Source organism: Lissotriton vulgaris, chromosome 6, assembly GCF_964263255.1.
Source record: "Lissotriton vulgaris chromosome 6, aLisVul1.2, whole genome shotgun sequence".
Taxonomy (NCBI): domain Eukaryota; kingdom Metazoa; phylum Chordata; class Amphibia; order Caudata; family Salamandridae; genus Lissotriton; species Lissotriton vulgaris.
In genome coordinates this window covers 105,386,047-105,400,572 of record NC_141694.1, presented here as the reverse complement: position 1 = coordinate 105,400,572, position 14,526 = coordinate 105,386,047, and positions in this window count along the sequence as shown.

The following is a 14,526-nucleotide window of genomic DNA, read 5'->3' as shown; positions in this document are numbered from 1 at the left end:
AAAGGGGATGTGTTATATTTATCTAGGGTTGTTTTAGAACTTTCTTGTTAGAGCTAATGACATCACAGAATGGTGATGCGATGTAACATAGAATGTTTTGTGTGCATTTGATTTTTCTGAACTGAGAAGACTAAGGTCTGGTTCGTTGATGCAGAATTAGATATGACCTTACAAATAAATATTTCAGTTTCATCTTTACTCTGAAGATTCATCTTTCTTACAGTAGGCCAGATATTTTCTTTGCACATTACACTTTAAATAAGGGTGATGTTGATATTATAAAAGATTTACAGTACAAAGTTTTAAGATTGAACCGTGAAAATCTGGAGCTCAGCTAACCTTCAGTCAGGGCATATGTAATGTTAAAATCGTGTATCGTGTACCTTCTGGCCTTAACTAGTGCTCACGGCAGATTGTTAATCTCGAGTTTTAGATTTAATCAACATCACTTCATTTTAGCATCCATGGTGGGTTTTTTCCCCTCACCAGATCACTGAGGTCCTTGTGGCTGCGGTCTTCAATCTCCTCAGGACACATTACATTTTATCCTATTGTGTAAATATTTTTCACTTTCCAGGAAATGTTTTCTCTGGCCCCTGCTCAATTGTTTGAAGTTCAGGCATGGTAAAGTGGCCCTTTTGCGTTTACAACTGCTACCTAATCCTTTGACTCTCTGTGCAGTGTTAAGTTTCTTGCGGGCTGCTTATAAATCCAGATTATCTAGACTGGATTGATTAATAGATGAGGGTTTTATTTATGTGTACTGTTTTTTAAAATGTTACTGTATTCCTTTTGTTTTTAGATGAATTGTGTGCTTGTTTATTACATAACATATTGTATCTTATATGGTTGCTTTGCATCTGAATAAAAAAAATGTATACATTTATTGTACTGAATGAAAGAACCGTTAATATAAAGACCATACTTTCCTAGACTCCCTGACTGGCCGATAAGTTAGTTGGTTTCTCCATGTGATTAGTTCAGTTTCCCCATGACCCGGCTTTGAAAAAAAGCTTAATCCAGCCCCTCCCCCTGGTGTTCTAACCACCAACACATATGTCTTCCTCTCGTACTTCTAATTCTACTCGTGTTTTATACTATTCTGCTACCTTTAAGTTTGCTGGAATGAGGGACTCTATGTGAGAATGATGGATATAGACAGGAAAGGTGTTGGCAAACTGGGCTATAAAGGGATTGCTCTTCCCGTGTAACATATTTGAGATGATCTGTATGGTGGTGCCTTCCTGCCAACCCAGAAGTCTGAATCCCAACAATCACAGAGAGCCTTGAAATTTCTGTCCCTGGAACTGGAATTTTTTTGATGGGTAGCTCCATTATGGCACATTCACCCTTATTCCCCAGTTATTAACACCCTTTCGTTTCACCTTATTATAGTATGTCGAATGGTTTTTCTTGTTGGGTCTCGGACCAAAGGAAGCTGTTCACGATGCTGGGAGTGGGAAGTGGCAGGTGAGGCCCTCAAATGACTTAGATATAACCTTGTCACTTAAAGTGCAGGGCCATGTGGACTTGTGGTTGACAGTAATTACTGATCTGATGTGAGGTCTTTGTGTTGATTGCTTTGTGATGAGGACATTCAAGATGTCTGTGGAGTGGGTGTGATCCAAGTTACTGTGATGAATTGTGCATCTAGGTTATTTTGGCTGATTCCAATAGCCTCTCTACACTCTCACTCTTTACATGTTCTTTGCCTTTTACATCTATATGCAAAAAGGCGAAATTGTCTCCTAAATGTATTGTCCTTGCCAAGAACTCCGATATTTTCTCAGTTATTTCTTCTTCCTCAAACATTTCTTACGCAAACACTTCTCGTTGTTGTTATAAGTGTTGTTATCAATGCTATGATTTCACATGCTAAAATGTATGTAATATGCAAGGGTATAACCAGTGCATGGAGAAGGCACGAGTTATAGTTAATGTAGTGTGGTTAGTGAGGTGAGAAGACTGTCTTCAGAGGTGAGTATATATATATTACCTACTGGCGGTCGCCAGTAGGTAGTTATAGTTAAGACCTAGTTTCCATAGGAAACTCGTTTTATGTTTCCCAATAACTTTAGCGCTGGTTAAAGAATCTTCGCGAACGTTTCAAAACTTATGGCCTGCTCCGATCAGCTCCCATCCTGAAAGTTTTGGAGTGATTCACCAAGTGGGGGTTGAGAAAAAACGAGGGTCCCAAAACTTGTTTTCTCCATGTTATTTCCAATAGGAAACTATAGACACGACTACAGCCCGAACTGCAGAACGGAATTACACCAAGTTTGGCAAAAAGGAAGCTCTTGGTTCAGAAAGAGACCTTGTTTTTTTAAACGGTGTAAATCAGTTCAGTAGTTCCTGAGAAATTAAAAAAAAATATAGGTGAAAAAATCGATTTCCCACGGTTACAGCCGAAGCTGCTGAACGGAATTACACCAAATTTGGCAAAAAGGTGGTGCTTGGTTCAGAAAGCACTCTTTTTCTCAAATGGTGTTAACCCTTTCAGTAGTTGCTGAGAAAATCAAAAAATAAAAGTTTCTATATATAGAGGCACGAAGGATCCGCGCACCCTGCCGATCATGAGCTGCATTCTAATTGGCTGACAACACTTCAAACCAGTAAGTATTGGCAGCCATCTTGTGCCTCGGTAGAACTGAGGCACAAGAAAGCAGTAACATAAATGCCCAAAACAAGAAAAGAGGGCAGGGTAGAAACACCCTGACCCCCTATGCCTGCTCTGGGGGACCCACAAGGACTCCCAAGTCCCCAAAAAACATTTTTTTAAAAAAAGAAATCAGCCGAATTTGCGAATGTCAGCAGCTCACTATGTGGAAAAGCAAGGCCAGCTCCCGCAGGAGGGGGGGGGGAGCCGGCAGGGACCATGGGGGAATTGGGGCTCACCCCACGGTCCCCAACGAGAGGCCAGGTCCTGGGGGATGGGTTCCGGGGAAAGAAGTGGCCTGGGAGGGGAGCCACACAGCACCTGTCCCCTTAAAAAAACACGCAAAGGCCGGCCCCGGAGGATGGGGTACCCGGGCCATAAATGGCCTGAGGAGGGGGGTCATGCAGCCGCCCTCCAAATAATAAAAAAAAATACTGACCATGCTCCGGGGGATGGGGTCCCCTTGGCCGAATATGGCTTCGGGAGGGGGCCACGTGGCCACCTTCCATTTAAAAAACAAAAATACAAGGCGGGCCCTGGGGATGGGGTTTCCAGGGCCCATAAAATAGAAAAAGGAAGGGGGGCCACACAGACCCCCTTCTTAATTTTTTTTTTTTTAAAATAGAAGCGATCGTGCCAGAGGCCCCGCTCCCTCCAGCAACACTCTGCAAACGCACCCTGTGGCAAGTTTTAAGTTGGGGAATAATTCCCCTTCAATACTGGTGGTCCCTGGGGGCCAAATAGCCCACCAGATACCTTTAGTTAGCACCACAGGGCTGCATTGGAAAGTGGTGGTTCAGGCCACGCCCCTTATTACACTTCTCTGCAATGCAGCTCCGTGGCGCTTACTGAGGTACCTGGTGGGCTAGTTGGACCCCAGGTACCCTCAGGATTGAAGGGGACTTAATCCCCCAACTTAAAATGCGCCATGGGTTGCGTTTGCACAGTGGTGATGAGAGGGGGCGAGGCCTGATGTGAGATGTGTGCAATTAGGCCATATGGCGCATTTTAAGGTAGAGAATTAATGCCCCTTTAATCCTGAGGGTCTCTGGGGTGCAACAAACCCATCAGGTACCAACAGTGAGCGCCACACAGTTGCGTTGCAGAGAGGTGAAAAAAGGGGAGTGGCCTCTGAACACCTCTCTGCAAGGCAGCTCCCTGGTGCATACTGGAGGTAACTGGTGGGCTAGTTGGACCCAATGGACCCACGGGATTCACAGGACTTAATCCCCCAACTTACAAGGCTCCACAGGGCTCGTTTGCACAGTGGTAAAGGAAGGGGGTGGGGCCTGAGGTGATGTGTGCAAACACGCCCTGTGGTGCGTTTTAGGTTGGGGAATTAATTCCTCTTTAATCCTGAAGGTCCCTGGTGGCCAACTAGCCCACCAGGTACCTCCAGTAAGCGTCAGAGAGCTGCGTTGCAGAGAGGTGGCCCAGACCATGCCCTTTTTTACACCTCTCTGCAATGCAGCTCTGTGGTGCTTACTGGCGGTACCTGGTGGGCTAGTTGGGCTCCAGGGACCCTAAAGATTAAAGGGGACCTAATCCCCCAAATCAAAACGAGCAACAGGGCGCATTTGCACATTGGTGAAGGAAGGGGGTGGGGCCTGAAGTGACATGTGCGCAAACACGCCCTGTGCAGTGTTTTAAGTTGGGGAATTAATTCCCCTTCAATCCTGAGGGCCCCTGGGGGCCAACTAGCCCACCAGGCACTTCCAGTAAGCGCCATAGGCCTGCGTTGCAGAGAGATGGTCCAGGCCATGCCCCTTTTTACACTTCTCTGCAACACAGCTCTGTGGTGCTTACTGGAGGGGGCTGGTGGGCTAGTTGGACCACAGGTACCCTCAGGATTCAAGGGGACTTTAATCCCCAACTTAAAATGCGCCACAGGTGTGTTTGCACAGCGGTGAAGGGAGGGGGTGGGCCTGAAGTGATGTGTGCAAACACATCCTGTGGCGCGTTTTAAATTGGTAAGTGAAACCAGAGGGGCTCTGGTGTCATCCCTTATCGGCACACACTATTTCGTGTCTCCTTGTTTGAAGAAAACACTTTCAAACCTTTTTCGTTGTGTATTTCATTTATTTCATGATTTTCATTGTTGTTTATCTGGTTTCATCATGATTATAATCATTCATACATCAGGCAATATCAAAGAGCGTATCCAATGCATTTCGGGCATTCAAGTAGCATGCCCTTCATCAGGGAATTGACACTAGGAAAATAATAATATAAATGGACATTAGGATCAACGGATCTACATAGTATTTACATCTTTAACATGGTAAACAATATCACATGAATGGTGCTCCCAGAGTTATCATGTCGTTATCACGTGCGTGTCATGCATTTTGAAGTGAATAGTAATGTGGGGACGTGGGTCAAGGATTGTGCTCAGGGTAAACAGAAAAAAGTATGCCGTTCACTTACAAGCCTGTAGTGAACGTTGTCGAGGTAATCTAAAACGGAGGTAAAAAATAGTAAACAATCGTCAACGAACCGCGGTTAGTGTCGTTAGCGTTCACAAGTAGCTGTGCGCTATATTCGGTGCTGGGGATTAGCATGGGAACTAACCTGATGTTTAAACGACTCGCGTCTTATCCGGAGCTCGTCTTTCGAATTCGCCGGTGAAACAAAACAGTTTCCGGCGTTCTTAAGATAAAAAAAGTTCACGCGGTCATGTGACCGGTCACCTGGTTAGAAACCGAAGAAAGACTTCCGATGTGATGGTCATTACGTGTTCATAGCTCACAAATAAGTGAATATGATAAATCGAAAAGGGGGTGTAAATAACTATGTATATTAAAGGGAATGGGTTAGAAGAAATAACGAAATGGGAACTTCCCGTTCAAAAATATACGTGTGTGAAAAAATGGTGATCCTCAGGATCGAACTGTCATGTGGGGGATGTGGTGCTGTTTGAGTGAGTAGGGCTATCACGAACTTGATAACATCAGGGGACTGTTGGGCTGGTAGGTGTCAACAGTACAGTGCTGGGAACGTGCACATTCACAACAAGGACAATTAGCAGAGCAATTCTATTATAGATAACAAGAAAATTCTATTCTTTCATTCAGACCAGTAGGTTTCTGGGTAGATAATTTATGAATCCAATAGTTCTCACGTCTTAACAGTAATTTGTTATTGTTAACCCCTTCATATTTGGGAACAGTCTCTAAAACAATAAACTTCACTTGGGAAACATTGTGTTGTAGTTCTGTAAAGTGCGCCGAAAGTGCTGACTTCGAGTTCTTTAATCTTATGTTGGATTTGTGCTCATTTAGGCGTACCTTGATGCGTCTCTCTGTTTTCCCCACATAGGTTTTTCCGCACGGGCATTTGATCCCGTATATTAGGTTGCTGGAGTCACAGGTGGCATTGACTCTTAGATTTATTGGGTAACCCTTTGTAGGATGATTGAAAGTGTGTCCTCTGATAATGCAATTGCAATTGCCGCAATTTAGGCAGGGTTTTGTTCCGAGGTATGTGATAGGATCATTGGACTTGCTTTGTAGAATTTCACCTAGATTCTTGGCTCTAATAGTGTGTGCCGATAAGGGATGACACCAGAGCCCCTCTGGTTTCACTTATAAATTTGTTATTCAGACGTCGCGGGCCCTCGACGCCTCCTTATTGAGCACCACCAAATTGAATGGATCATAACAAATAAAAAATAAAAAATAAAAGAAACTCAAGTAATCAAGCTGTGCATCTTCCTACACTCTATCAATTTGTCCCTCTCAGCGTTTTAAATTGGGGCATTAATTCCCTTTTAATCCTGAGGGCCCCTGGGGGCCAACTAGCCCATTTTCACTGTATTATAAGTGTCTTTTCACATAGCACTGGCTGTAGGCCTGGTTAGTCAGAGTCAGTTACCACCAATACCCGTCTGAAAATGTTGTGGGCACAGGATGATTTTGCAACATGGCCTCTTTCTGATCCTCTGTTGGTTTTTTCTGCAAAAGTCTTGCTTCTTCATCCACTTTTCTTTGTCTTTGTCGACTTCTGTTGCTTCTTTCTGCATTTATTTTGCTTCTTTCTGTGCTTTTCTTCTTCTTTCTTTTCACTGCAAAAAACCATAGGTTTCAGGCACGTTATAGTTAGAAATTAGCATTTAAAAAAACCTTTGAAATTCACTGAAAAAACCATAGGTTTCAGGCACGTTATAGTTAGAAATTAGCATTTAAAAAACCTTAGAAATTCACTGAAAAACCTTAGGTTTCAGGGACGTAATAGTTAGTTGGCTATTTCACTCAAACAAAATCAGAGATATTCGTCCATTATTACATCATTCACGACATGGTCAGTGACATCACTGATGACATCACTGATGACATCTCAAATGACCAGATTGATGACATCATCCAGTGACTGTGTGTTTCAGTGAAGTTTAAATATCTATTATATATGTAAATGCCAAGGTGTATTGAAGAATAAGTGGGTGTATAGGTGTCTGAATGAATGATTTAGTAGGTGCGTGCGTGACTGTATAAGTGAGTGATTAAACGTGTCTTACTGAATGCATGGGTTAGTGCGTAAACTGTGTAAATGTCTGTATCAGTCTGTCAGTTGATGTGTAAGCGGCTGCATTGATTGGTGAGTAGCTACATGAGTAGTCTAAATAAACAGCTGTCGCGGTTCCTGGCCGAGGGCAACTGTCTTGATCACTCTCAATTTGGTTTCGGTGAAGGACACGGGACAGAAACGGCACTGCTAACAGCTGTGGAGGAACTCAGGAGTGTTCTGGATGACGGCGGGAAGGCCGCCTTGGTATTATTAGACCTATTGGCGGCCTTCAACACTGTCTGCCATGAGACACTCCTGACTCGTCTCACAGATGCCAGAGTCCACGGTTCGGCATGTGCCATCCTTGCATCCTATCTGGGTAACAGAACATTCTCAGTAGAGCTGGGTGAGGCAAGGTCCAAATCTTTCAGTTCACCATGTGGGGTACCTCAGGGGTCTTCCTTAAGCCCGACCCTTTTTAATCTGTACGTGGCACCATTGGCAGAAATTATAAGGAAAAGTGGCTTCACCCCAGTTTCCTATGCCGATGACACACAGATAGTGGTGTCTATAGGCAAAGATGTGAACGACACGGCAGAAAAATTCAGATTTTGCATGTCTCAGGTCAGCGAATAGATGCTGAATAATTGCCTGAAGCTGAATGGGGACAAGAGTGAGGTTCTGGTGTTGGGGGGTAAATCAAAAATCTGGGCATGACCCTTGATACTAAACTTTCTTTTGACTCCCAAGCCAGTAAGCTGGCCTCTTCAGTTTGGTACATCTTAAAGATTCTTAAAAAATTACTGCCTTATTTACCAGATGACACACGAAAGACAGTGGTGACGGCCTTGGCCTTGTCAAGGTTGGATTATGGGAATGCCCTGAACGCCGGAGCCAAGGTACAGCTTCTTTCCAAGTTGCAACGTTTGCAGAATGTAGCTGCAAGGTTGGTACTCGACATTCCTAAATATGAGCCAATTTACCACAAATTAAAAACCCTCCACTGGCTCCCAATTGCAAAAAGAGTGCAGTTCAAATCTTTGTGCCTGGCCTATAAGGCGCTGCATGGATCTGGCTCACACTTCCTGAAAACCCACTTGAAACTGTATGAACCCGCTAGAGTCCTTAGATCGAGCCAATCAAAACTAATCAGGGCTCCGAAATTTAGACGGACCAGATGGGGTGGTAGAAGTTTTCTTTTGCACACAGCTAGGGCTTGGAACTTGTTGCCACTCATCTTAAAAAATAGTCCGTCTCTGGGCTCTTTTAGAAAAGCACTGAAAACATGGCTCTTTACTGTGATACGCTAGGTTGCTCGTCCCAGATCCTGCTGTCTGTCATAGCGCCAAGACGACCCCGGTCATTCGCGCGCTCTATAAATGGATAAATCAAATCAAATCAAATATATGTGAGAGTGAGTGATTGATTGTGAGAGTGGCTGTATGGATGAGTGTGTGCTTGTATCTGTCATTGTATAAGAGAGTAAGTATGTGTTAGTATCTGTATGAATAAGTAAGGGGGTGTGTGTATAACTGTATAGGTGAGCAAATGGGAGTGTGCATGATTCTTTGTATGATTGACTAGGTGTGTGAGTAACTCTATGGGTGAATGGTGATGTGTGAGTGTCTGTATAGGTGTATGAGTGCAAATGATAGTGCTGTATTGAAAAGTGACTGCATGTATGAGTGACTGTAGGGGTGAAGGAGTGGACGTGTGTGTAGACCTAGGAATCAGAAATCTGTAACAACTTTGTACGAGGCCCCGGCACACCACAATATACAGATTATGACAAGTAAATCACTTGGAGTTCACGACAAATGCAGTCACAGAATAAGTAATTTAATATTATTTTCTTGTTCTGACTCCAGCCAACACGTGTTTCGTCGATCGGGACAAGATACCCGTGACTTCCTCAGGGCTAGAAAACATACATAAAAAACAGGGTATAAGCCCAGAGAATTTCAGGCATTAGTGTTACAGTTGTTATCAGGTGACTGATAGGTAATCCCAACTGTGCCAATCCTATTTACATCGTAGGCCCCTGCATGGTTATAGGTGCAGTTAGAGTGAGACAGTGAGGGCAGATGCTGTGTGTCCAGGAAAAAGAGATCCTTATACAAGTGTATACATTAATCAGTGGTGTCTTAACAGGCCAAGCCAATCAGTATTAAGAATCACCCTTAAAAATCTCATATACTGGGGCAAGCCCCAGGTCTACCTTCCAATATCTGAACGAATACTATATGCCTAAATTAAAACAGCAAGATCAATTAGCTACATGTTCCATCAGGTATCTACTCTTAATGGTAACTACCAAGAGGTCTGAGATGTACCTTCTGGCTAGTTATAATTCCGTCCCAGCCTTAATATGGCTGGATAACTTGATAGTATTTTTTGAGCAATTCAGATCAGGTATGTATGTCTGAAAAAAAACATAGCGAGTATATTTTATAGTCGGGGGCCGATATGCTTCCAATTCAAAGTATTCACACATTGCATGATATGCATGCCTAAATATAATGACTCGTGAAAGATCGAAAAAATTAAAGAAAGTATATGCTTCTGCAGAGTTATCTATATTTTTCAAGATTTTGCGGTCCGTACTGCTAGCCGATATCCATACTATTTAATCACCACTTGTGAGCTAGTACAAGTGAATTTCTCTGGTTTTGTACAAGTGAAATATCCAACTAACTAACTAACTATAATGTCGCTGAAACCTGTGGTTTCTTCAGTGAATTTCTATGGTTTTTTTTAAATGCTAATTTCTAACATAACATCCCTGAAAGCTAAGTTTTTTTTCAGTTAATTTCAAAAGTTTATTATAGGATAATTTCTAACTATGCCTACAGAGGTAGGACATGTGAAGAAAGAGGAAGAAAGGCACAGAAAGAAGCAAGAGAAATGCAGGGAGGCAACAAAAGTACAGAAAGATGTAGACAAGTACAACAAGAAGCAAGAGATATGCAGAAAGAACCAACAGAGGTGCAAAAAAAGGCCTTGTTGCAAAGTCATCCTGTGCCCCATCTTTTACTGACTGGTACTGGTGGTAAGTGACTCAGAGTAACCAGGCCCGGAGCCAGTGCCATGATGAAAGACATTTAGAATACAGTGAAACCACCTACATACACATGGGCACACTATGGGTTGGGGTATCCCTGTGATTGGCATGACCTCCCCTTTAAAGCCCTAATACTAAATAGGGTAGGGGGATTAAAACTACCTCTAACTCAGAGGTGCAGAAAGAGGCAAGAGTGGTGCAGAAACAGGTAGAAAAGGTGCAGAAACAGCGAACAGGGGTGCAGAAAGAGGCAAGTGAGATGCAGAAAGAAGTAACACCAGTTCAGAAAGAACTAACAGCGGTGCAAAAATATGTAAGAGGGGTGCAGAAAAAAGTAGAGGGATACACAAAGAATCAAGAGAGGTACAGAAAGAGGCTGAAGGGGTACAGAAAGAAGGAAGAGAAGTGCAGAACAAGGCCAGAGAATTGCTGAAGAAGCAACAGAGGTGTAGAAAGAAGCAAGAGAAGTGCAGAAAACGTCAAGTGAGGTGCAGAAAAAAGCAAGAGCAGTGCAGAAAGAACCTACAGAGGTGCTCAAAGAGGCATGAAGGGTACAGAAAGAGCAAGAAAAGTGGAGAAAAAGGCAGCAGAGGTACAGAAAGAGGCAAGAGAGGTGCAGAAACAGGCAGGAAAGGTGCAGAAACAGGGAACTGGGGTGCAGAAAGAGGCAAGAGAGGTACAGCAAGAGAAAAGAGGGGTGCAGAAAGAGGTAAGAGATCTGCAGAAAAAAAGCAACAGAGGTACAGAAAGAGGCAAGTGAGGTGCAGAAAGTAGCAAGAGTTGTGCAGAGAGAGGATGATTTGGCGGACTTTCGGGGGGAAAAACCCAACAACGGTTTCAAGCCCCTCAGAATACCAAAACAAGCCCCAGGCCATTGTCGAACCAAATGCCTAGATTTTTCACTGTCTCCTTGGGCAGGGGGGCAGGTTTCAAACGGTTGGGCCAATAACTCTCAGACCACAGCCCCTGATCTTTCCCAAACAGCACGATCTCGGACTTACTAGCATTAAGCTGTAAGCAGTTCATTGCCATCCAGTCAGCAATCACAGAAAGGTCCTACTTAAACTTAATCAAGTTGGTAACACTTTTTTTTGGAAAAGGCGATCACTAGCTGGGTGTCATCAGCATATGATACCAGTGCCAAGCCTCTTTCCTTCACCAACACAGCCAGAGGCTGGACGTAAATGTTAAACAATAAGGAACTTAACACTGAACCCTGCAGTACGCCCTGGCACAAGGCGAACTCTTGAGAATGGAAAGGGGGAACATGAACTTGGAAAGACCTACCTTCCAAAAAAGACCGAAGCCACTCCAGAGCCATATCTCTAATGCCAATTTCCTGCAGGCATTTTAAGAGTATCGCGTGGGAGACAGTTTCGATAGCGGCATTTAGGTCCAAAAGCACCAAGGCAGCTGAGTCTCCGACATCCAGGTTCGCCCAAATGGCCTCCGTGACAATCAATAATGCAGACTCAGTGCTATGGCAGGCACGGAAGCCATGTTGGGATGGGTCAAAGATGTCATTCAGCTCCGCAAACCTGGATAGAATAGAATTCACATGCGATTCTGCTACCTTAGCCAGGAATGGCAGTTGGGAGATCGGGCGATAGTTAGCTGGCTCTGCGAGATCCAACAAGGGTTTTTTAAGCAAAGGAATACCCTTGGCGTGTTTCCAGGCCCTAGGGACAGACGCTGAGGTCAAAGAAAGGTTGACCAGGTTGAGATTCAGCGGAAGAAGAAGCGAATGGAATTGGCGAAAGTGAGCAGGTGTCAGTGGATTCGCTGGTGAACCAGATTTAATCTTTGAGCAGAGCACCTCAAAGTCCAACTGAGTCAGTGGGGAAAAAGAGGACAGGGTGTTAGCCCCCATGGAACCCAAAGTCCCCGGGTCCCCCCCGCCTGGGGCGAGATGGGGTGGGTAAACCCTGATAGATCTTATCGACTTTGTTCACAAAGTGCATGGCCAACTCAGTGCACTGTTGATTCGAAGAGATCGCAGAGGTCCTCGTGATACCTCCGCTCTTCATGCTCTTCAGCCCGGAAAGATCGTTTTAGCAGGGTTGGTACTGGCCAGGATTTTATCGGCCACAAACTTGGCTCGAGCTTGCTGAATAAGCTTATAGTATTGATTAATTGCGACATGATATTTCCTTTTTGCCGCCTAATCGTAGGAGCGCCTCCATGCGCGTTCCAACTGCTTACAACCCTATTTGGCCATGACTAATGAGTCGTCAAACCAAGGGTTTAAAGGTCCACAAATTTTCCCTCCCAACCTCGCCGGAATACAGCTGTCCAGGCCTGAAGTTACCCACTCATTAAAACAGAAATAAGCTGTTTCCATATCCGGCGGCAACTGAGGCCTGTGGCTAAGCAGCCATGTCAAGAGACGGTCAGAGTCTAGCTTGTGCCAAGGACACTTTAAAACAGGAGCTGGGCAAATCACATCACCTTTTACCTGAAGTCGCATGGTAAAGGGGACCAAAAAATGGTCAGTCCATGCCTGCGGGATGGGCGATAAAACCGTGAAAGAACTTAGATTGGAAAAAATAGGGTCCAGCAGGTGACCAGCCACATGAGTACCAGTTTGCACCTGTTGGGTCAGCTGATAGGCCTCCAGATTGGCCATAAAGCTTGCAATCTCAGCCGTCCTGCAATTATCAAGATGAAGATTGAGGTCCCCGAGAATAGTGAAATTAGCCGTCCTGCATGCAAATCGCGTGACTTTGTTAAGCAAATCTTCTCTAAACTGACCAGATGAGCCTGGCGGGCGGTAAATGAGGAGGCCGGTCAGGGTGAAATTATAATTCAGTCTGATTTTAAATAGGGCACTTTCACAGCCGACGATGTTCTCTTTACTCAGGGAGCAACTTCCCTTGCAATAATTGCAATGTCCCCCCTCTGCCGGCCTCTCTAAACAATACTATATGACCTATATCCCAAAGGAAGGGCCAGCCAGGATTCTGCCACCGAGTCCGGCATGAGCCATGCCTCGGTCAGGAATAAGATATCCGGGGCTACTTCTGTTAGGAGATCGAAAACCTCACTGTGATGTTTGGCAAGAGATCTACAGTTCAGGCTCAAGAACTTTAGAACAATACCATCTCCCAAACGTGAATGCGGATCCTTAGACGGGAAGTGGCAGGCACCGTACTTTCAGTGAAAAGCCTCTTCACTTGGGACCCAGACAGGAAAGGGACACTTAACTACCCAAGCCAAAAGCTCATCCTGCGCATAAACAATGCGATTTGCAGAAAAAAGGGCAGGGGTCCCGGCGACTGGCGACGGCCTGGCGCGGACGGCGCAGACAGGCTTGCCTTAGGCGTGCCTTTGGCGCGCCAGCGGCACCCCCGTTGCGCGCGTCCACTGCGTGGGCGCATGAGTGATGTCATTTATGGTAGCCCCGGAGGCAGGCGAGTCAGCAAACACTAGTCTGCGACCTCGTCTTCCTCCCCCAAGATGGCGACCACACTCCCTCCCCTGTCCCGATCAGTGGGTCCCGGAAGGCAGCAATAGAGCAATCAGCATTAAAAGACGGCGTAAAAGGTAAAGATAAAAACAGTTGAGACCCCACACAGTTATTACCACAAATCAGTATTAGCAGCGCGATTCTTAATACATCGTTAGCGATGCTCCCGTCTCGCCTCAGGAGTATGGTAACTACGTGGGCGCCTGAATGACGACTTTTATGGTGGCCCTGGAGGCAGGTGACTTTTATGGTGGCCTTGGAGGCAGGCGAGTCAGCAAACACTAGTCTGCGACCTTGTCTTTCTCCCCCAAGATGGCGACCACACTCCCTCCCCTGTCCCGATCAGTTGGTCCCCGAAGGCAGCAATAGAGCAATCAGCATTAAAAAACGGGGAAAAAGGTAAAGATAAAAACAGTTGAGACCCCAAACAGTTATGAGCACAAATCAGTATTAGCAGCGTGATTCTTAATACAGCGTTAGCGATGCTCCCGGCTCACGCCTCAGGAGTAAGGAGAAATAGGCAAGAGAATTGCTGAACTAAGCAACGGAGGTGTAGAAAGAAGCAAGAGAAGTACATAAAGAGGCAGGTGAGGTACAGAAAGAAGCAAGAGCTGTGCAGATAGAACCAACAGAGGTGCAAAAAGAGGCAAGATGGATGCAGAAAAAGGTAGGAGGGGTGCACAAACAGGCAAGAGAGGTACAGAAAGAGGCAGGAGGGGTGTGGAATAAAGGAGGAAAAATGCAGAAAGAGGCAAGAGAATTGTTGGAAGAAGCAACAGAGGTCTAGAAAGAAGCAAGAGAAGTGTAGAAAGAGGCAAGTGATGTGTAGAAAGAGGCAAT